This window comes from Thunnus albacares, chromosome 6, assembly GCF_914725855.1.
Source record: "Thunnus albacares chromosome 6, fThuAlb1.1, whole genome shotgun sequence".
NCBI classification, from domain to species: domain Eukaryota; kingdom Metazoa; phylum Chordata; class Actinopteri; order Scombriformes; family Scombridae; genus Thunnus; species Thunnus albacares.
In genome coordinates, this window is record NC_058111.1 from 15,236,111 (window position 1) to 15,259,776 (window position 23,666).

The window sequence follows — 23,666 nt, forward strand, 5'->3', positions numbered from 1 at the left end:
TACTGCCTCCACTTTTCCCTCATCTTCTCCTGTTTTTGCCTGGGCAGATCTGAAACTGGGATGTTTGTGATCTTTCCCGGTCTCTTTTTCCTTTGATAGCTAAGAGTAAAAAAAGACGAATACAACAGTTAGTCTTATATCTAGAGCCTTACTTCATCTTCCATTTGAGCTTCACATCTCTCACTTACACTACCCTTTCAGGAGATCTACATCACTGATTTTACTTTAACATGAAGCATTAGTGCATGTGTGTGTGTGTGTGTGTGTGTGGGGGGGGGGGGGGGTTATGTGGTGGACCTTTGCTTTCTTTTAGCCAGGTAATTATGACTAATACCTGGAAAATAATCACTCACGTCAGTAAAATCCTATTTAATAAAACCTAGCTAACTACTCCAGCAAGTAGGTCGACCCTTAGTAACGACCTAGCAACAGAGACGATTTCTAGTCCCTGCTGAATCAGCCAGCCAACTGCAGCTAATGCTTTCTGGAGATTGCAGCATTTCCCAAACTGAACAAATACCACATATATAAACACAAAAGTGCTTTTGCTAGCTCAGTGTCATGCTAACTAAGATATCCGCTGAAAAAAATAATTATAACGTGTTGTATAATTATGCATCTAAATCACTGACTAACAGCAAAGTCAACCATGCCCCGATTGAGAAAGAGCTCTATGCCATCTAATTTATTAATTTAGTGTTTATTTATTAAACCCAAAGAGATATAACCATAACCATAATTATAATACACTATTTGCTGAGTATACACTGTTCAATGATATTAATATGCTATATTATGGTACATAATATAAGTCAAATGGATATTGCTATGGCAATAAGGTGCATAATTGCCCATGAATGTTAGAATTAAGTGTACACTGAAACATGAATAATTTACACAACACAAAGTATATACATATGTAACCATATACACAGACAGTACTTGAAATATTATATACAGATGAATCAGATGTGATGGATAATGTAATAAATAAATAAAAGTCCAGATGAACACAGAGGAGAGTCACTGTACAGACTGATGGCAGCTGGCAGGAATAACTTCCTGTAGCATTCTTTGATATTGCAGCTTCAATTTTACCATCATCCACAGACCTGGGAAGGTAATAGCTATTGTTCACACTTTAAGGAGGTGAGTGCCATATACATATATATATATATATATATATATATATATATATATATATATATATATATACATACATACATACATATATATATATACATATATATATATATAAACATATATATATATATATATATATATATATATATATATATATATATATACACATACACATATATATATGTGTGTGTGTGTGTGTTGTGTCCTCATACACAGGAGGGGTGGTGCAGGATTCTAGAATCAAAGCCAAGTAAATATGCTGTCATAATGGTATAAAGTCAATGTCAAAGTCATTATACTCAAATTATAAATGTTAATAAATCTTTAATAAAATCCTTCTTGTAGTAATCCATCAAATCTGTACTTTATAAGTCTGCAGTTAATAAGTTGTTAAAAAATGTATCTTGGTCCTGATGGCCTCCAGCCCTTTTCTAAAAGGTGGATGATCAGAACAACATAAGAGGCACAAGAATAGAATCATATATTTAAAAAACCAAACAACAAACCCCCAAAAGAAATGAGAACTTAAGAGAAGAAATAAATTGGTAAATAAATAAAAAATAAATAAAGATTACGTGTTTACATAAGTGAGTTATGAGGTCGAGAAAGTAGCAAGTCACTTTTGTGGTTCTTTATTGTGGTGACATCATAAAGTGTTGCCATTTCTTTTAAGTTTATGACATCATATTTATTTAGCTTAGATCCTGGGATTTTGTCTTTGATATTCCAGCTTTGATCTTTTGATTGACTTCACCAAGTCAAGTTGACTGTAGGAGTGCAATGAGTTGACAATTCTATCTGATATCAAACAAATCTTTCGTGGAATCCTGTGTATAAGGAATTCTTTCGGTTCAACAAAACTTTCATCGATTGAAAACATTACCTAATTGGTTGATTTGTTATATCAAAATAATAATGGAAACACATACAGCAATAGCAGAAGACCTGCCTGAGAACACTACAATGGAGACCAAAAGTGGACTTAAAAATATTAAAGAAATGTTCGGTTATGAACATATTCCAGCGATTGTGAAGTTGTTTCGAGAAGTGGATGTTGACGGAGGTGGAGGGTTGGACATGAATGAATTTTGTGTTGCACTGGAGCAGTTATATGGAACTGTGAATAAAGAAGACCTCATTACACTCCATATGCAGATTGACACAAACTGTGATGGAACTGTGGACCTTAGTGAACTACTGAACTTCCTATTGGTTAAGAACAGAGCAACAGCAAGCATAAATCTGAGTATTCATGCCTTTCCCAGACCAATAAAAATAGTTCCCATAGATCACTATACAACAATAACTAAGGTGATTTTCCGTCCATTTAAGAACGTTCATGACAGCCAACCAGAGGATGATTCTCAGCTGTCAATATCGTCAGTCAGGACCTACCAGAAAGGTCAATACCTATCAATCAGCTCTGATGGAATCCTCACCTTTTGGAGTGACAGCTTTAAGGAGTCACACCCAATCAAACTAAATGATATGGAAGAGAAACTTCCTTTTTCACACAGGGAGAAAATATGTATTAATGACATGGTGTACATCAGCGACCTCAACGAGCTGGTTATCGCAACCTCTTGCAGGGAACTGGTATTCTATACCTGCAATGCATTCCCTGAGTTATTTCAAGCCAAATATGCTTTAATAAAAGACGACAGCATAGTGAATACCATGAACTACTGGTCCGACGGCACTAAAGCAGTATTTTCCTACGGTGACACAAAAGGCTCTTTGTCTGTTTTTGTCATCCACAACATAGAGAGTAAAATCCTTTTCCACAAAGATGCATTCGATAAAATCTCTCTGCACCAGTATCCAACTGTTCATGAGTCATCCCTGTTAAAAAATAAATGGGAAGGGTTTCTATCTATCAAGCTTTCCATCTTTGATGACATATGCCATCAGATTCAATACTTTCCATCACTGGATTCCTTTGCCGTCTGTGGTCATTCATCCAGAACAATGGTACTCACTACCTTACCGAAGACACCTCAAGGCAAAATCCATAGAAGGGTATTTGAGAGCAATAAAGACCATGAGTTTTTCACCTGCGTTGAATACTGCCCTTCAGTTCAGTTTCTGGTGACTGGCGGTACAGATGGCATACTGCGGGCGTGGTATCCCCACGACAATGTACATTGCAAAAAGACAGTAATGGGACACGTCAAACCAATCAGGCACATAACCGTTAACACAACAAAGAAAGTAGTCTACAGTATATCTGTGGACAACAATGTACGTCTGTGGTCAGAGGAAACCTGGGTGTGCCTGCAAAGCATCCAGGTACAAGGCATGAGAGATGTTCCAATCTCCAGTGTTTGCTATAACATGTACAACAATGAGTTAGTCCTGGCTAACTCAGATATAGGAGCATTTCTTGGAAGAGGAACAGATCTTTTTATAGAAATGTTAACATCCCATGACAAGCCCCTGTGCAGTGTTCTTTATCACTCCATATTCAAGCAAGTCATCTCTATTTGCCAGAACGGTTTGGTGAAAGTATGGGATATCCTTACAGGAAAGGCCATCATGCAGTTCAAGGTCACTCCAGATCAGCATGTGGGGTTCACCGCCATTGCATTTGATGGTTCAAAGCGCAGATTAATTACAGTTTCCAACGATAGGAAAGTGAGACTGTGGAACTTCAACAATGGACAAGAGCTTCGCATTCTTCCTGTCAAAGTGCAAAAGGAGGTGACAGGTATTGTCTCCATGAACAATAGGGTGTTTGTGGCTGGACGGCGGTCAAAGGTCATTTTTAACCTGGATTTAGAGGAGTCTGACAACAAAATTTTGGAGCATGATTATTTAAATGATGTATCCTCCATGAGCACACACGGAAACATACTGTTTACTGCCTCGAGCAATGGTAATGTAGTTGTCTGGGATGCTAAAACTGCGGAGGTTTTCTATTGGCTTGATACCAGTAACAACCCACGAACACACATGGCAGACGGAAAAGCTCAAGGCTGTGTAAAAAACCTCCGTGCTGGCAGACACCAAAAGAAAGGAGGCACTGGGACAATATCTCTATGTAAAAAATCTACTTCTCTGACTAATCGGAGGACTAAAGTGACTACCAGTTCTAATATTCTATGTCTGAAGACCAGGGCGGCCACTACTGACACAGCCACACTGCTGACTTCTAAAAATGACCATATCTATGCCTGGTCGATTATTAGCAAGGGTGGTCTGTTAGGAAAATTCAGGGCGGTGTGTGAGACAAGTGCAGTTGTTACCACCATGTCGACTGATGGCAACGATAAGATACTTCTGATTGGGGATAGCACTGGAAAGATTTATCTGTGGGACATTCAGCGGTTTGGACTTCTAAAAAAGGGAGACCCTCAAGGGCCATCTGAGGTCATAAGAGGCTGGCGTGTGTCACTGAGTCCACCTCCTCTGTTGGGCCACTGGAAGGCTCACAAGGACAGGGTGGTGAGTATTCAGTGCGATTCAGAATGCAGAAAGATACTTACGGCATCACTGGATTGCAATGTCTGTCTATGGACAAACAAAGGAGAACTTATCGGCACCTTTGGAAAGCACGAGTGGGATGCTATACAACTCAGGCTTAAGGTGGATACTAGCCAGGAGGAGGCAGAAGAACCCAGAACAGCAACAAGAGGAAAGTATCAAATGCCATTCCCTGACTTTCCATCGGAATTACCCAGACCACCAAACGAGTATAGAGACCTCTTTGAAAAAATTAAAAAGGTAACCACAGTACCTAAGCCTATTCCAAGACTAACAAAGCAGGAAATGTCTGACGAACTGCGAGAGATTATGACTATTCGTTCATCTCTTACCAGAAAAAAATACGGGGAAATTTCAGATATAATAAGGGACGAGGACGAGGACCCCACTCCACTATCCACAAATGAGGTAAAGCAAAGGTCTGAAAAGACATGTCCAGTGAAGACGACACTAACCACAGACTGTGCTAACACTACAACCAGCTCACCACAAGAAGTCAAGAAAGGGTCTGAACACACTTCATGTCACGAACACTTCCAACCCATCTCAGATACAATGCAGCTCACATATAGTCAGACTCAATCCATACCATATCCACCTCAGATCCCGCTCACTAGAGGTCGCACTGACATTAAACAAAGCTCTCCTCAAGCAGAATCATCTCCACATATGAACAACACTCGGTCCAAATATGGACGTGTGCTCAAGATGAAGTCAAAGGATACATTCAAAGACAGTGTCCTCACATCTCCACCAGACACCCTGCCAGCCAAGCAGGAGTCTAAAAAGACATCCAACCATGTACGTTTCCCACCCATTCTTGATAAGGTTCAGCTTACACATAATCAGTCCCCATTTCATCCACATCCGCCTCAGATACCACGCACTAGTGGTCACACTGACATTGAACAAAGCTCTCCTCGAGCAGAATCATCTCCACATATGAACAAGCCTTGGTCCAAATATGGACGTGTGCTCAAGATTAAGTCAAAGGATACATTCAAAGACAGTGTCCTCACATCTCCACCAGACACCCTGCCAGCCAAGCAGGAGTCTAAAAAGACATCCAACCATGTACGTTTCCCACCCATTCTTGATAAGGTTCAGCTTACACATAATCAGTCCCCATTTCATCCACATCCGCCTCAGATACCACGCACTGGTGGTCGCACTGACATTAAACAAAGCTCTCCTCAAGCAGAATCATCTCCACATATGAACAACACTCGGTCCAAATATGGACGTGTGCTCAAGATGAAGTCAAAGGATACATTCAAAGACAGTGTCCTCACATCTCCACCAGACACCCTGCCAGCCAAGCAGGAGTCTAAAAAGACATCCAACCATGTACGTTTCCCACCCATTCTTGATAAGGTTCAGCTTACACATAATCAGTCCCCATTTCATCCACATCCGCCTCAGATACCACGCACTAGTGATCGCACTGACATTAAACAAAGCTCTCCTCAAGCAGAATCATCTCCACATATGAACAAGCCTTGGTCCAAATATGGACGTGTGCTCAAGATGAAGTCAAAGGATACATTCAAAGACAGTGTCCTCACATCTCCACCAGACACCCTGCCAGCCAAGCAGGAGTCTAAAAAGACATCCAACCATGTACGTTTCCCACCCATTCTTGATAAGGTTCAGCTTACACATAATCAGTCCCCATTTCATCCACATCCGCCTCAGATACCACGCACTAGTGGTCGCACTGACATTAAACAAAGCTCTCCTCAAGCAGAATCATCTTCACATATGAACAACACTCGGTCCAAATATGGACGTGTGCTCAAGATGAAGTCAAAGGATACATTCAAAGACAGTGTCCTCACATCTCCACCAGACACCCTGCCAGCCAAGCAGGAGTCTAAAAAGACATCCAACCATGTACGTTTCCCACCCATTCTTGATAAGGTTCAGCTTACACATAATCAGTCCCCATTTCATCCACATCCGCCTCAGATACCACGCACTAGTGGTCGCACTGACATTAAACAAAGCTCTCCTCAAGCAGAATCATCTCCACATATGAACAAGCCTTGGTCCAAATATGGACGTGTGCTCAAGATGAAGTCAAAGGATACATTCAAAGACAGTGTCCTCACATCTCCACCAGACACCCTGCCAGCCAAGCAGGAGTCTAAAAAGACATCCAACCATGTACGTTTCCCACCCATTCTTGATAAGGTTCAGCTTACACATAATCAGTCCCCATTTCATCCACATCCGCCTCAGATACCACGCACTAGTGGTCGCACTGACATTAAACAAAGCTCTCCTCAAGCAGAATCATCTTCACATATGAACAACACTCGGTCCAAATATGGACGTGTGCTCAAGATTAAGTCAAAGGATACATTCAAAGACAGTGTCCTCACATCTCCACCAGACACCCTGCCAGCCAAGCAGGAGTCTAAAAAGACATCCAACCATGTACGTTTCCCACCCATTCTTGATAAGGTTCAGCTTACACATAATCAGTCCCCATTTCATCCACATCCGCCTCAGATACCACGCACTAGTGGTCGCACTGACATTAAACAAAGCTCTCCTCAAGCAGAATCATCTCCACATATGAACAACACTCGGTCCAAATATGGACGTGTGCTCAAGATTAAGTCAAAGGATACATTCAAAGACAGTGTCCTCACATCTCCACCAGACACCCTGCCAGCCAAGCAGGAGTCTAAAAAGACATCCAACCATGTACGTTTCCCACCCATTCTTGATAAGGTTCAGCTTACACATAATCAGTCCCCATTTCATCCACATCCGCCTCAGATACCACGCACTAGTGGTCGCACTGACATTAAACAAAGCTCTCCTCAAGCAGAATCATCTCCACATATGAACAAGCCTTGGTCCAAATATGGACGTGTGCTCAAGATGAAGTCAAAGGATACATTCAAAGACAGTGTCCTCACATCTCCACCAGACACCCTGCCAGCCAAGCAGGAGTCTAAAAAGACATCCAACCATGTACGTTTCCCACCCATTCTTGATAAGGTTCAGCTTACACATAATCAGTCCCCATTTCATCCACATCCGCCTCAGATACCACGCACTGGTGGTCGCACTGACATTAAACAAAGCTCTCCTCAAGCAGAATCATCTCCACATATGAACAAGCCTTGGTCCAAATATGGACGTGTGCTCAAGATGAAGTCAAAGGATACATTCAAAGACAGTGTCCTCACATCTCCACCAGACACCCTGCCAGCCAAGCAGGAGTCTAAAAAGACATCCAACCATGTACGTTTCCCACCCATTCTTGATAAGGTTCAGCTTACACATAATCAGTCCCCATTTCATCCACATCCGCCTCAGATACCACGCACTAGTGGTCGCACTGACATTAAACAAAGCTCTCCTCAAGCAGAATCATCTCCACATATGAACAACACTCGGTCCAAATATGGACGTGTGCTCAAGATTAAGTCAAAGGATACATTCAAAGACAGTGTCCTCACATCTCCACCAGACACCCTGCCAGCCAAGCGGGAGTCTAAAAAGACATCCAACCATGTACGTTTCCCACCCATTCTCGATAAGGTTCAGCTTACACATAATCAGTCCCCATTTCATCCACATCCGCCTCAGATACCACGCACTAGTGGTCGCACTGACATTAAACAAAGCTCTCCTCAAGCAGAATCATCTCCACATAGGAACAAGACTCGGTCCAAATATGGACGTGTGCTCAAGATTAAGTCAAGGGATACATCCAAAGACAGTGTCCTCACACCTCCTCCAGACACCCTGCCAGCCAAACGGGAGTCTAAAAAGACATCCAACAATTCACATTTACCACTCATCCCTGATCAGGTCCAGCTTACACATAATCAGTCCCCATTTGATCCACACCCGCCTCAGACCCTGCTCACCACAGTCCTAAAGAAAGGGTCTGAAAAACCATCAAAGCATGTAACCTTCAAACTCATCCCAGATGAGGTTGCACTCACAAATCAGACCGAACACAAGCTGCACCCACCTTAGACCCTGCTCACCAAAGGCCATACTACTGCTACAAAGAGCTCATCAACATCCAGTCGGGGAATGCATTAAAAAGTCCACATATGGATGTGTGCTGAAGATTAAGTCGAGGGATACATTTAAAGACAGTGTCCTCACATCTCCACCAGACACCCTGCCAGCCAAATGTGATTCTGAAAAGACATCCAACCATCTACATCTACCACCCGTTCCTGATAAGGTTCAGCTTACACATAATCAGTCCCCATTTATTCCACATCCGCCTCAGATACCGCACACTAGTAATCACACTGACATTAAACAAAACTTTCCTCAAGCAGAATCATCTCCACATATGAACAAGACTCGGTCCAAATGTGGATGTTTGCTCAAGATTCAGTCAAGGGATACATTCAAAGAAAGTGTCCTCACATCTCCTCCAGACACCATGCCAGGCCAGTGGGAGTCTGAAAAGACATGTCCAGCAAAAACGACACTAACCACAGACTGTGCTAACACTACAAACAGCTCACCATACATGCATCAATCTGCTAATGCGGTCAAGCAAGGATCTGAACACACTTCATGGCGCACACACTTCCAACCCATCTCAGATACAATGCAGCTCACATATAGTCAGACTCAATCCATACCATATCCACCTCAGATCCCGCTCACTAGAGGTTGCACTGACATTAAACAAAGCTCTCCTCAAGCAGAATCATCTCCACATATGAACAAGACTTGGTCCAAATATGGACGTGTGCTCAAGATTAAGTCAAGGCATACATTCAAAGACAGTGTCCTCACATCTCCACCAGACACCCTGCCAGCCAAATGTGATTCTGAAAAGACATCCAACCATCTACATCTACCACCCATTCCTGATAAGGTTCAGCTTACACATAATCAGTCCCCATTTATTCCACATCTGCCTCAGATACCGGACACTAGTAATCACACTGACATTAAACAAAACTTTCCTCAAGCAGAATCATCTCCACATATGAACAAGACTCGGTCCAAATGTGGATGTTTGCTCAAGATTCAGTCAAGGGATACATTCAAAGAAAGTGTCCTCACATCTCCTCCAGACACCATGCCAGGCCAGTGGGAGTCTGAAAAGACATGTCCAGCAAAAACGACACTAACCACAGACCGTGCTAACACTACAAACAGCTCACCATACATGCATCAATCTGCTAATGCGGTCAAGCAAGGATCTGAACACACTTCATGGCGCACACACTTCCAACCCATCTCAGATACAATGCAGCTCACATATAGTCAGACTCAATCCATACCATATCCACCTCAGATCCCGCTCACTAGAGGTGGCACTGACATTAAACAAAGCTCTCCTCAAGCAGAATCATCTCCACATATGAACAACACTCGGTCCAAATATGGACGTGTGCTCAAGATTAAGTCAAGGGATACATTCAAAGACAGTGTCCTCACATCTCCACCAGACACCCTGCCAGCCAAACGGGAGTCTAAAAAGACATCCAACAATTTACATTTACCACTCATCCCTGATCAGGTTCAGCTTACACATAATTGGTCCCAATTTGATCCACACCTGCCTCAGACCCTGCTCACCACAGGCTGAAAGAAAGGGTCTGAACAACCATCAAAGCATGTAAGCTTCCAACCCATCCCAGATAAGGTTGCGCTCACAAATCAGACCAAACACAAGCTGCACCCACCTCAGACCTTGCTCACCAGAGGCCATATTACAGCTACAAAGAGCTCATCAACATCCAGTCAGGGAATGCATTAAAACGTCCACATATGGATGTGTGCTGAAGATTAAGTCAAGGGATACATTCAAAGACAGTGTCCTCACATTTCCACTAGACACCATGCCAGGCAAGTGGGAGTCTGAAAAAACATCCAACCATGTACGCTTACCACCCATCCCTAATCAGGTTCAGCTTACACATAATTGGACCCACTTTGATCCACACCTGCCTCAGACGCTGCTCACCACAGGCCAAAAGAAAGGGTCTGAATAACCATGAAAGCATGTACCACCAAAGCATGCTTATCACCCATGCCAGACAAGGTTGGGCTCACAAATCAGAACAAACACAAGCTGCACCTACCTCAGACCCTGCTCACTAGAGGCCGTACTAATGCTACAAAGAACTCATCACACATGCAGCTGTACAAACTTATACATGGTGAACAGCAAAACATTACAAAAATAAAATACAATCAAAATCACTTTATGTTGTTGTTGTGTTGCAGTTCAGTAATTTTGCCAATCAAAGTGGACAAGCTCTCTGATGAGAGACGCCACGTGGGGACTCAGGGTGCCGTTTTTTTTCTTTGGATCCTCTTTCCAGAGTTCTGGCTTACCGGTGATGTTGATTTGCATTTAGAGTCATCAGGGCTGATTCTCTGAATGAACCTACAAGCACAAAAAAAAATACATTATTACTTAAAGCAATGTTTCCCCAGCTGTTGTAACTTGGTGCTGTATGCACTTTAATGTTAATAAAAGCATCATGTACTATATGTGCACATCCGAATAAGCCTACAGGGAAGGTACATAATTAGTTGATAATCAATCACATTCAAATCATTGAAGCTCCATCCATTACAATAAAATGTATTTTGGGTTATCTAATGCTGCACCCCTCATTTGAACAAAATGTAAGCATTTAAATTTTCCACATTTAACCTAACCCATCCATCCATCTGTATCTATACCTGCTTACACTGGGCGAGAGGCAGGGTACACCTGGAAGGGCTACCAGTCTATACAGTACATATAAAATAAATAAATATATTTTAAAAAATATTCTTTGACTCACTAATTAACCTGAAGTAAATGTCGTTGGACTGTGGGAGGAAAGCATAGCAATGCGAGGAAACTCAGAACAGAAAGGCACTGGCTGGCCAGCAAATGCATACCCAGGATGGTCTTTGAGGCAACAATGCTTCCCAATGAGCTAGCTTTTTTCCCCCCCACCGATACACCTCTCATCCCTCATCTACTACATTGTTGGTTAATAAATGTACTATATTTGATCAATCAAATGGATATCAAAAACAGAAAAACATTTACCGTAATCAAATAATGGCGTGGTTGCCATGAACAAACACAGGCCGTTGGAAAAAACAAGGGTGGATAAACTCCTGGTGCCAGTCATATAATATGCATGCTAAGTAAGCATAATGCACATTTCCATTGCTTAAATGTAATACATTCAACAATTTAATCATGCTATTTCCAACACTTTATTGTTCTGGATTACTCATTTGAAGTTTTATTGTCCTTATTCAGTCACTGTGGGTGTATGTGTATTAATGTCACAGCCAAACTGTATTTTGTAGTAACGCAAAAGTGACCCAAGTCGGCAATCATGGGCGGAGCAGCGATTTTAAAATCAATCAATCAATCAATCAATTTTTATTTATATAGCGCCATATCACAACAGAAGTCATCTCAAGGCACTTTTCACATAGAGCAGGTCAAGATCGTACTCTTTAATATACAGAGACCCAACAATTCCCCCATGAGCAAGCACTTGGCGACAGCGGTAAGGAAAAACTCCCCTTTAACGGGTAGAAACCTCAAGCAGACCCCGGCTCTTGGTGGGCGGCCATCTGCTTTGACCGGTTGGGTTGAGAGAGAGAAAGAGAGAGGGAAAGGGGGAGGGGGGACAGAAGAAAAAAAAAATCACAACAACAACAACAACAAGCACGAGCAGCAACAGCCAGGGAAGGATGCCATCAGGACTGTGAAGGACCGCGAAGGTTCGGCCCGGGACTCAGCTTTTCCTGTGAGATGAGAAAGCACAAAAAACTCCGGGGAAGAAGCAAAGTTAGTGACATGCATTGATGTTACATGAATGCATACAGATGGAGAGGAGGAGGAGGAGAGAGGAGCTCAGTGCATCATGGGAAGTCCCCCAGCAGTCTAGGCCTATAGCAGCATAACTAAGGGCTGATCCAAGGCGAGCCTGGTCAGCCCTAACTATAAGCTTTATCAAAAAGGAAAGTTTTAAGCCTACTCTTAAACATAGAGAGGGTGTCTGCGCCCCGGACTGAATCCGGTAGATGGTTCCATAGAAGAGGAGCCTGATAGCTGAAGGCTCTGCCTCCCATTCTACTTTTAAAGACTGTAGGGACCACCAGTAAGCCTGCATACTGGGAGCGCAGTGTTCTAGTGGGATAATACGGTGTTATGAGCTCTTCAAGATATGATGGTGCCTGACCATTAAGGGCTTTGTAGGTTAGGAGAAGGATTTTAAATTCTATTCTAAATTTTACAGGAAGCCAATGTAGTGAAGCTAAAATGGGAGAAATGTGGTCTCTTTTTCTAGTTTTAGTCAGAACACATGCAGCTGCATTCTGGACCAGTTGGAGAGTCTTTAGAGACTTGTTAGGGCAGCCTGATAATAAGGAATTGCAATAATCCAGCCTAGAAGTAACAAATGCGTGAAGTAGTTTTTCTGCATCTTTTAGGGACAGGATGTGCCTGATTTTTGTGATATTACGTAAGTGAAAAAAGGCAGTAATTGAGATTTGATTTATGTGGGAGTTAAAGGACATATCCTGATCAAAGATAACTCCCAGATTCCTTACGGTGGTGCTGGAGGCCAGGGTAATGCCATCCAGAGTAGCTTTATCATTAGATAATGTGTTTCTAAGGTGTTTAGGGCCAAGCACAATAACTTCAGTTTTATCTGAATTTAGTAGTAGAAAATTGCAGGTCATCCAGGTCTTTATGTTGTTAAGGCATGTTTGGAGTTTGTTTAACTGATTGGGTTCATCTGGCTTCACTGATAAATATAATTGGGTGTCATCTGCGTAACAATGAAAATTTATGGAGTGTTTCCTAATAATATTACCTAAAGGAAGCATATATAAGGTGAACAGAATTGGTCCAAGTACAGAACCTTGTGGAACTCCGTGTCTAACTTTTGCCTTCACGGAGGATTCATCATTAACATGTACAAACTGAAATCGGTCTGATAAATAGGACTTAAACCAGCTTAATGCAGTTCCTTTAATGCCAATTAAATGTTCCAGTCTCTGCAAAAGGATTTGATGGTCAATTGTGTCGAATGCAGCACTAAGATCTAACAGGACAAGTATAGAGACAAATCCTTTGTCCGATGCAGTTAGGAGGTCATTTGTGACTTTCACCAGTGCTGTCTCTGTGCTATGATGCGCTCTAAATCCTGACTGAAAATCCTCAAATAAACTATTGTTATGTAGAAAGTCACATAACTGATTAGAGACTGCTTTCTCAAGGATCTTAGATAGGAATGGAAGGTTAGATATAGGTCTATAATTGGCTAAAACACCTGAATCAAGAGTAGGCTTCTTAAGAAGAGGTTTAATTACAGCTATTTTAAAAGACTGTGGTACATAGCCTGTTACTAAAGACAGATTGATCATATCTAGTAAAGAAGTGCTCACTAAGGGTAAGGCTTCCTTAAGCAGCCTAGTTGGGATGGGATCTAAGAGACAGGTTGATGGTTTAGCTGAACAGATCATTGAAGTTAGTTCAGACAAGTCTACTGGAGAAAAACAGTCCAAATATATGTCAGGATTTACTGCCGTTACCAAGGTTCCTGTGTTTGGGGAGAGAACGGTGCCTGTTAAGGGCAGGAGGTGGTTAATTTTGTCTCTAATAGTTAGAATTTATATCATTAAAGAAGCTCATAAAGTCGTTACTACTGACAGCTATAGGAATACATAGATCAGTAGAGTTATGACTCTTTGTCAGCCTGGCCAAAGTGCTGAAAAGGAACCTAGGGCAGTTTTTATTCTCTTCTATTAATGCTGAGTAATAGGCGGCTCTGGCATTACAGAGGGCCTTCCTATATGTTTTAAGACTATCTTGCCAGACTAAGCGAGAATCTTCTACTTTGGTGGAACGCCAAATCCTTTCCAATTTTCGCGATGTTTGCTTTAATTTGCGGGTTTGGGAGTTAAACCATGGAGCTAACCTCTTACGTTTTATTATCTTCTTCGATGGAGTCGAGTGTTTGTCTTAGTGAGCCTGCAGCACTATCAATAAGATTATCAATTTGGGAGGGACTAAAGTTAACATAAGAGTCCTCTGTAGTATTGAGACATGGCAGTGAATTCAGTATTGACGGAATTGCTTCCTTAAATTTATCTACAACACTATCAGATAGACATCTAGTGAAGACATTTTTGTCTAATGGTGTGTAATCCAGTAATAGGAATTCAAAAGTTATTAAAAAATGATCTGATAAAATAGGATTTTGTGGAAAAATTATTAAATGTTCAATTTCAATCCCATAAACCAGAACAAGGTCTAGGGTGTGGTTAAGACGGTGAGTGGGATTATTTACACACTGAGAGAAGCCAATTGAGTCTAATAATGAGATAAATGCAGTGCTGAGACTGTCACTATCAACGTCCACATGAATATTAAAATCACCTACTATAATTACTTTATCTGTACTAAGGACTAAATACGACAAAAACTCTGAGAATTCAGATAGGAATTCAGAGTACAGGCCAGGAGGACGATACACTATAACAAATAGAACTGGCTGTAAAGTTTTCCAGGTTGGCTGAGAGAGACTAAGAACAAGGCTTTCGAATGAGTTATAATTAAATTTAGGTCTAGGGTTAATGATTAGGCTTGAGTTGAAAATGGCTGCAACTCCACCTCCTCGGCCAGTGTCTCGAGGAATATGAGTATTAATATGACTGGGGGGAGTGGATTCATTAAGGCTGACATATTCTTCATGACACAGCCAGGTTTCAGTGAGACAAAATAAATCAATATGATGATCTGAAATTAAATCGTTTACTAAAACGGCTTTAGATGAAAGAGATCTAATGTTCAAGAGTCCACATTTAATTACCTTATTTTGTTGTACTATTGCAGTAGTGGTTTTAATTTTTACTAGATTTTCATGAATGACTCTTCTTTTGTTTACTTTGGATTTAATTGATTTAAGTGGTCGGGGGACAGACACAGTCTCTATGTGGTTTTGGGTGGGTAACTGCTCTAATGGAAGCGCAGAGAAGCGTGTAGGACTGCAGCTCTGCCTCCTGGTCTCAACTCTGGGTTGTCATGGTTTTGGTTTACTAATAAACTGGGCCATATTTCTGGATATGAGAGCAGCTCCATCCAAAGTGGGATGTATGCCATCTCTCCTAATCAGACCAGGTCTTCCCCAGAAAGTCTGCCAATTATCTATGAAGCCCACATCGTTTGCTGGACACCACCTCGACAACCAGCGGTTGAATTGTGACATGCGGCTATACATGTCATCACTGGTCAGATTAGGCAGCGGTCCAGAGAAAATTACGGAGTCCGACATAGTTTTTGCAAATGTACACACCGACTCAACGTTAATCTTGGTGATCTCCGATTGGCGTAATCGGGAGTCATTACCGCCTACATGGAGGGCCGCCTAAAAGTGTGAGGGATCTAGAGGAGGGACATGAGCACAGCAACCCCCCGCCTTCGAGCCCTGTTCCAGTCTCAACATGCCAAATCAAAATGAATGCCATGCATTTAAACAATTTCTTCTACTACTGTAGTTGTAACCACTGCTTCAGCTTACCATAAAATAATTACTGAGACCATATGAGTGTAACAACTCATCAGAATTTATTTAGGGTCTCATAGCAGTTTACTACTTATATCCAGTTATTTGTATGAATTGCTGTACTGGTGCATAGCTATCCTTATTATGCTTAAGATAGTTACAGAGTATCTTTATCCTACTTCCTTACATACCTTATAGACATAAAATTAAAGGAAACTTACACTTCCATTAAAATGAAATGGATAGTTATAGATGCATAACAAATTGAACCCTGGTAACAAATCAGAATCAGTAAATTAATTAAATACCAAAAGTTTTCCAGGAGGTTTTGTATCAGCAGGCGTCAGTTCCTCTCCAACAGCCACAGGAAACAAGCGGTCTCTCTTCATCTGAAGTCCACCTCAAAGCTAACAGAATATCACACAAGCAGGCCACAACAAAGGAGGGAGACGCACACCCAAACTCCGCAATAATAAACTGAAGTAAACTGAACTGAAGAAATTTAATAAATATCAGCTGAATTACTCAGTCATTGAAAAGGAAACAAGATGGCTGTGCAATACCACTACCAAGCATATGCTACCACAGTGGGAGAAACCATTCAAACTGGAAGTGGATGCAAGTTTTGTGGGTGCAGGGGCCGTGCTGTTACAGCCTGATGACTTAGGAGTGGATAAGCCAGTTTCTTTTTTTTCAAGGAAATTTAATAAACATCACCTGAATTACTCAGTCATTGAAAAGGAAACGCTAGCCTTGATTTTGACTTTGCAGCATTTCAGTGTGTATGTTAGCTCTGTCCCTGTTAAGTGTTGATGGTCGACTGCTTCCGGCTGCCAGCAACGTGAAAGGGCTGGATCTCGCGATTTAATTTGCAGCCATAATTTTCAGAGAAATCAACATGAACACACAGTTCATCTGTAAGCAGAGAAACTGATGGCGAGTGAAGGCGTCCAGCTGTTCAGGAGACTGAGAAGGTCTGCCATCCTGCCACTCTTTTCAATCTTTTGATATTTTGCAGATGTTTTCTCCTCCTCTGTAACAACAATCCTCTCCCACTGCTCCCATGTGACGATGCTATTATCTAGTGGGCCCTCGAACTCCACTTCATTGTAGCAACACCTAGTACACAAGCGGTACATACACTTCTGGTTGGCCGGGTCACAAACAATTGCTTCCAGGAGATCCGAAATGCTGTTAGTCAACAAAATGCCTTTCTGACAGAGCTTGTCAATAATCATTTTAAAATTGTCGTGGTCATAGCAGACACAGGTGTTTCGGTCGGACTCTTTTGCTGGAGTAACATAAAAAGGGCAGTATCTGAGGAACTGTCTGTATGAGACTGCATGGTGTTTCAGGACGGTTGTATTGTAGTTGGCGTGGAGGTCTTTCAGAGACTGAAGCAGCACTCTCCTTTGGTGTTTAATTTTGTTTTTTGTAACGGTGTCTTTTTTACCCGACAGCATGCGGTTATTTTCGTCCCAACAGATTAAGCTGACTACCCTCTCCCTTTATATCTACATAGGGAGAGGGTCCCCTTCCACAGAGCCCACCATAGTTATACTATAGTTTCTCCTACATGCTTAAGTGGAAGGGGAAGGGTATTCAGTTGTATCTTCTGCAACCTCACCGCTAGATGCATCTAAATCCTACACACCAGTCCTTTAAAACTACTTTGGGTGAAATAAAAAAGGTAAAACTGTATGTTAAGCGGTCACAGAAAGTGAAATTTAGTATAATATAACATCCAAACTTGCTTCTGGGAGTATTTCTTGGCCTCCTCTTCATTGTAGAACTGCAGAGAAGAGAACACATCAGATTAACACTTCAACAAAACTGCTCACGACACAACTACAGTAAGTACTACAGTATATTTGTTCAAGTATTGTACTTAAGTACAATTTTAAAGTAATTGTACTTTACTTGAATATTTATGCTACTTTATACTTTCTACTCCACTACATTCCTTTGACAGTTTTAGTTACTTTTCAGATGAAGATTTGACACAATGGATAACATAACAAGCTTTTAAAATACAACACATTGTTTAAGATGAAACCAATGGTTTCCAACCTTTTTGTCTTTTGACATCTTACAAAAAGCAGTGTGTAGTTGGGGTCACATTTCAGATTGTCTATGAGTTGTTAACAGCGCCACCAAATAGTGATTTTTACAGATATCTTGGTCAAAGTGCAGAAATTGTCTCTTCTAGCAGGGGTATTGTGAAAGACTATATGCAAAGTCTTGAGCACTTTGTCCAGCTGACAGACACTGAAGCCACTTTTGAAGGCATTGTGGAGTGTGTGTAGCCCACAGCTCCCCACCACAATCAGCTGGGCACCTCCAAACACTTCTGCATGTTCCTGCTGGAGCAGTTAAAAAAAACTTCCAGTTGACACTGGGTCTATCTATGGAAACAGAAATCATGTTTCTCAAGTCAAGCTGCTGCTCACACTCCTAGTAATTAAAAAAGATGCAGACATTAGCCATATCTCATATCTGACATTGTACTTCAGATTAATGACTGGGTCAGATGACTTCTCAGGTTTTCATTTAAATACTGATCCAATATTTCACTAAAACTCAGATTAGAGAAAAAGTCCCAAAAATGACAACCCCCCAATTAAAGTTAAAGTATTAATTTTGTGACTGACTGACTGATATTATTATATATGACATGATTAGATTATTAATACTGAAGCATCAGTATGTAAGCAGCATGTTACTGTTGTAGCTGCTGGAGGTGGAGCTAGTTTGAACTACTTTATATACAATTAGCTAGTTTACTCCAGTGGTTCCCAAACTAGGGGTCAGGCCCCTCCAAAGGGTCAGAGGGAAGAAGAAAAAACAAAGTTTTGACACACAAATCTGTTTTCAGTTTTGGGACTTTATCTCTAATCTTTGATTTTTGGTGAAATATTGTACAATTTGAACAGTTACTGAACTGAAACCATATGAGAAGTTTAGAAGGAAAAAACTATTTGGAATGTGACCCCGACTACACACTGTAAGACATCAAAAGCCAAAAAGGTTGGAAACCACTGATTTCATCTTTACCATGCGTCGTATTTTAAAAGCTTGTTATAGTATCCATCGTGTCAGATCTTCATCTGAAAGGTAAGTAAAGCTGTCAAATAAATAGGTAGAATAAGTAGTGGAGTAGGAAGTACAGTATTTCCCTCTGAAATGTAGTTGAGTGGAAGTATGAAGTAGCATCAAATAGAAATACTCAAGTACCTCAAAACTGTACTGAAGTACAGTACTTGGATAAATGTAGTTAGTTACTTTCCACCACTGTAACATTTGAGACTCAAACTGAGGCTAATTTCAATATTAGAAAACAGAAACCACTGAGAAGTTGCCAAAGCGGTCAGTAAACATCAATAAACGTCCCCGTGCGTTAATTAACGGTTGTTTAATACATCCATGGTTATGAGACGTTAGAAAACGCTCCTACTGTTAGCCTAGTAGCTAACTTATACACCGCAGTAAACCGAGTCATTGACCACATCTGGAGGAGCCGAGTGTTCCGGCCGTCGACAGCTGGAGGACATGCTTTTCGCTGACTTAGTTTACCAGTTTCTGGGGATTAAAAGTTAACATTAGTGCAATAATGAGCTAAAATGTCCCATGTGTTGTGGTAGCAGACAACACGTGAAATAGGGAATACAGTGACGTCATATACAAACGACAGGAGCGCTTCTTCCTCCCCCTCTTTTGTTGTTGATTGGCAAACTGCTTTTAGGCGCATTACCGCCACCTTGCGGATTGGAGTGTGAACTATTTATATACAGTCAATGATCAAAAAGGTGACGGCAATGCCACTACATTTAAGTATTTGGCATTTTTACTCAGTTACACTTGTTTAGGTGCCACGTAGTTAAAATTTCTGCAGAAATATGTCTCCTGGGTTTCATCAGACCTAAATACTCTCTCATTATACAACCGAAGAAGGTTGCTCTTGTTTAGGCCAGCTATTATGTTATCAATATCGGTTACTGACATATTCAGCTTTATTAATTTATCTCTCAGTTTTGAAAAGATGTGCTCTATGTTGCTGTCATGCACCACTTGGAATTCCTCTATTAAAATTTGGATTGTGGTGGCTGATAGCAGCATTTTAGCTTGCATCATCAAATAGAACAGTACCAAATTTGTCAAAAATGTGTCTTTTACATCATTGCCATCATCATTGTAAATAACCCAATTTATGTCTTAGCTCTAAAGAAAAGATAGCCCTGTTGAACATCATTTTGTTACAATATGTTTTTATTACATATTTGATCTGTTTCAGGTTTGTAGTGCCTTATTTCCTATTTTGATTAGAAGGGCTTTTATTTTGAAGGCAGCATTCTGGTACTCGCCCAGTTCCTGCTTCACGCAACAGTAAAGATAAACAGTAAAGATAAACAGTAAGATGAAAGAACTAAGAAGGAAAAATGCAATGTTTTAGCACCCCCCGAAGAGGCACAAGGTTAGCATTTAGTGTAATATTAATGTGTGGTTAGTTCTTAAAGTAATTTACGTAACGTTATATTACTGTTTGTTTAACTAATTGAGTTAGCTTTAGCTTAATACGAGCTAATGTTAAGCTATGTAAGGTGTCTAATATATTGTTTGTTTTGTGATTTGTACCCAGCTCTTACGTTGGTTTTGGGATTGTCATTAAACCTAAAATCATCAGTTCAAGTGTCAGACCATCTTTCGGTGGGGTATGCTACAGTAAGAGCTTCGCCTGTACCTGCTACACCATGCTGCCTATGTAATCCACGATACGACGGCACGGCACACAGAGCAGCAAGTTGCAGCACTGAACGTTATGGTCAAAGGAGACGTTAAGGAATACAACTACGCTCAAAATGGATGACATAAAGGAACAGATACAAAAGCTACAAACGGAAATACAGGAAAGTAGGAGCTTACTACATCAAGAGGAAAATAAAGACGTATCAAGGCAGGAATTAAAGGAGACAATTGAAAGCAGAGAAAAACGACTAGCTGAGCTTCAACACAAAATGGATGACACTGATGGGTTAACATTACCACGTCGTTCAGAACGTCCTAGTGTGCCCACAGAGAAAATGCTCGCCTACCAAAAGGAGGAATTGAGTAAAAAGGAAAAAAGACTGCTCAGCATGTATGAACAATGGAAAATTCAAATCAGAAAATCCAAAGAAAATTTAAAGAAAGACATATCGGAAACAGAATTGGCTGCAATGGCAGACACCATTGAAAAAGGAAAAGATGGACTCATGAGAGCTTACAATAAAATAAGAGAGCGTGCCACACCATCTACTGAACTAAGACGCAAAATAGATGCATGTGAGGCTGTAACTAAAGACATTATGAAAATAGTCTATGAACGCTTATCAGCAATAGATGGCTATTTTGATGCAGAGCGTGAAAGACACCAGCTCCATCAGCTACTAGCCCATGACTATGCTTACTCCATATATGGTACTGCCTCTTTGTCAGGTGCCAGTCACCACTCTGAATCAACAAGCATAGCTGCAAAAAGGGCTGATGCAGCTGCGGAGCTAGCTGCAAGGGAGGCTCAATACAAAGTAATGCAAGAAAGAAAGCAAAAGGAAAAAATAAGAATAATGGAGGAGCACCATAGGAAGGAATTAGACATGCAGAGGTCTGAATTAGAGCGTCTACAAGCAGAAAGGGACATGGAGGCAGTTCGTGCCAGACTGGATATCTATGACAGAGAAATTAAACAGAGCCCCCCTGTATACCACCAAAACCCTCACACTGTCGCACCAGCATCCCCTACAGACGTGTCCTATCTGGCCCAAGCAATTCAAGACAGCATAGCCATAAACAGACTCCCGATGCCAATGCCCACAGTGTTTAGTGGAGATCCAATCCACTACATTGAATGGAAGGCTTCATTCAAGTCACTTGTAGACAGAAAAGGTATTTCTTCAGCTGATAAACTTTATTACCTGAAGAAGCACGTCAGTGGCCCCGCTCACAAATGTCTTGAAGGCACCTTTTATCGAAACGATGATGAGGCATACAGAGATGCATGGAATAAGCTCAACCAACGCTACGGTCAGCCATTTGTCATCCAACGAGCTTTCAGGGACAAGCTGGCAAAATGGCCAAAAATACAGTCAAAGGATGCAGAAGGATTAAGAACATTCTCAGACTTCCTAAATGCCTGCCTGCAAGCCATGCCTCATGTGAAGGGTCTAGATATATTAAGTGACTGTAAAGAAAACCAAAAGCTGATACAGAAAGTTCCTGACTGGTTAGCATCCCGTTGGAATCGTCAGGTCACAACAGCCCTCATGGGAGGTAAGGAGTTTCCCACCTTTTAGGATTTCGCTAACTTTGTCTCAGTAGAAGCAGAGATAGCATGCAATCCAGTCACTTCCCTACATGCTCTTCACTCTTCTAACTCATTCCAGGACAAAAGAAACACAAAGGAAGTAAAGGGAAGCAAAGCCAATGTCTTCAACACTCAAACTGCCATAAACAATGTTAAATCAGTATCAAGCAGTGGAAAATCAAGAATCCCCTGCATGTGGTGCAAAGATGACAAGCATCAACTCCCAAAGTGCGCAGACTTTATGGAAAAGTCTCTGGAGGAGCGGCGAAAACATGTGAAGGACAATAAGCTGTGTTACGGATGTGTGAAACCCGGTCACACTGCCAAGGAATGTCGTCACCGCCACACTTGTGATATATGCAAGGGAAGACATCCTACCTGTCTCCATGATGAGAACTGCAGAGGACGTGAAGGTAGAGAAGGGCTTGTAGCTAATGTGAACACAGCTTCAAACACAGTAAACGAAACCACAGCAGCCATGGCACTCAATGTCACTAGAGGGGGTCAGTCATGCAGCACTTCCATGATCGTCCCTGTATGGGTGTCCTCCGCTACAAACCCATCTAAGGAACAGCTCGTCTATGCATTATTAGACACTCAAAGTGACAGCACCTTCATCGACAATGGAATAAGTAATGAATTACAAACAGATTCCCACCCGGTGAAACTGAAACTTACCACTATGCTCGGAGAGAGCATGATCATGAAGAGTCAAAGGGTGGCTGGACTCCGTGTGAGAGGTTACAACTCATGCTTTCACATCGACCTTCCTCCTTCATATACAAAAGACTGCATTCCTGGGAACCGTGACCATATACCCACTCATGAAACAGCAAAGAGATGGCCCCACTTAACAGCAATCACCGATAAGGTGCCACCTCTCCTTAGCTGTGATGTAGGACTCCTAATTGGATACAACTGTCCCAGAGCACTAACCCCCAGACAGGTATTAACAGGAAAAGACAACGAGCCCTATGCCATTCTTACAGATTTGGGGTGGAGCATTGTTGGCTGCTCAACACCATGCGTTGATGAAACAGACTCTAGTCTGTGTCACAGAGTCACAGTAAAGGAACTCCCTCCAGTAACACCGATGGATGTGATAAGTGTCCTGGAGTCGGACTTTAAGGACACTAAAAGAGACGACAAGACTGTCTCACAAGAGG

General features: G+C 41.5%; 2 long non-coding RNA genes across 3 annotated transcripts; one reads left to right on the top strand and one right to left on the bottom strand.

Moving 5' to 3' along the window:
• Positions 1-10,819: 10,819 nt before the first annotated feature.
• Positions 10,820-17,513, bottom strand: LOC122984086. Of its 2 annotated transcripts, XR_006403828.1 has the most exons (3): positions 16,881-17,513; positions 16,472-16,679; positions 10,820-11,010 (listed from the first exon to the last, which is right to left on the bottom strand). It is a non-coding gene; the product is annotated as an uncharacterized LOC122984086 (long non-coding RNA). The 2 variants fall into 2 exon arrangements; XR_006403827.1 differs by lacking the exon at positions 16,881-17,513 and having other exon boundaries at positions 16,472-16,702.
• A 2,847-nt stretch (positions 17,514-20,360) lies between these two features.
• LOC122984088 lies at positions 20,361-21,244 on the top strand. The gene is made up of 2 exons (XR_006403830.1): positions 20,361-20,634; positions 20,800-21,244. It is a non-coding gene; the product is annotated as an uncharacterized LOC122984088 (long non-coding RNA).
• The last annotated feature ends 2,422 nt before the right edge of the window (positions 21,245-23,666 follow it).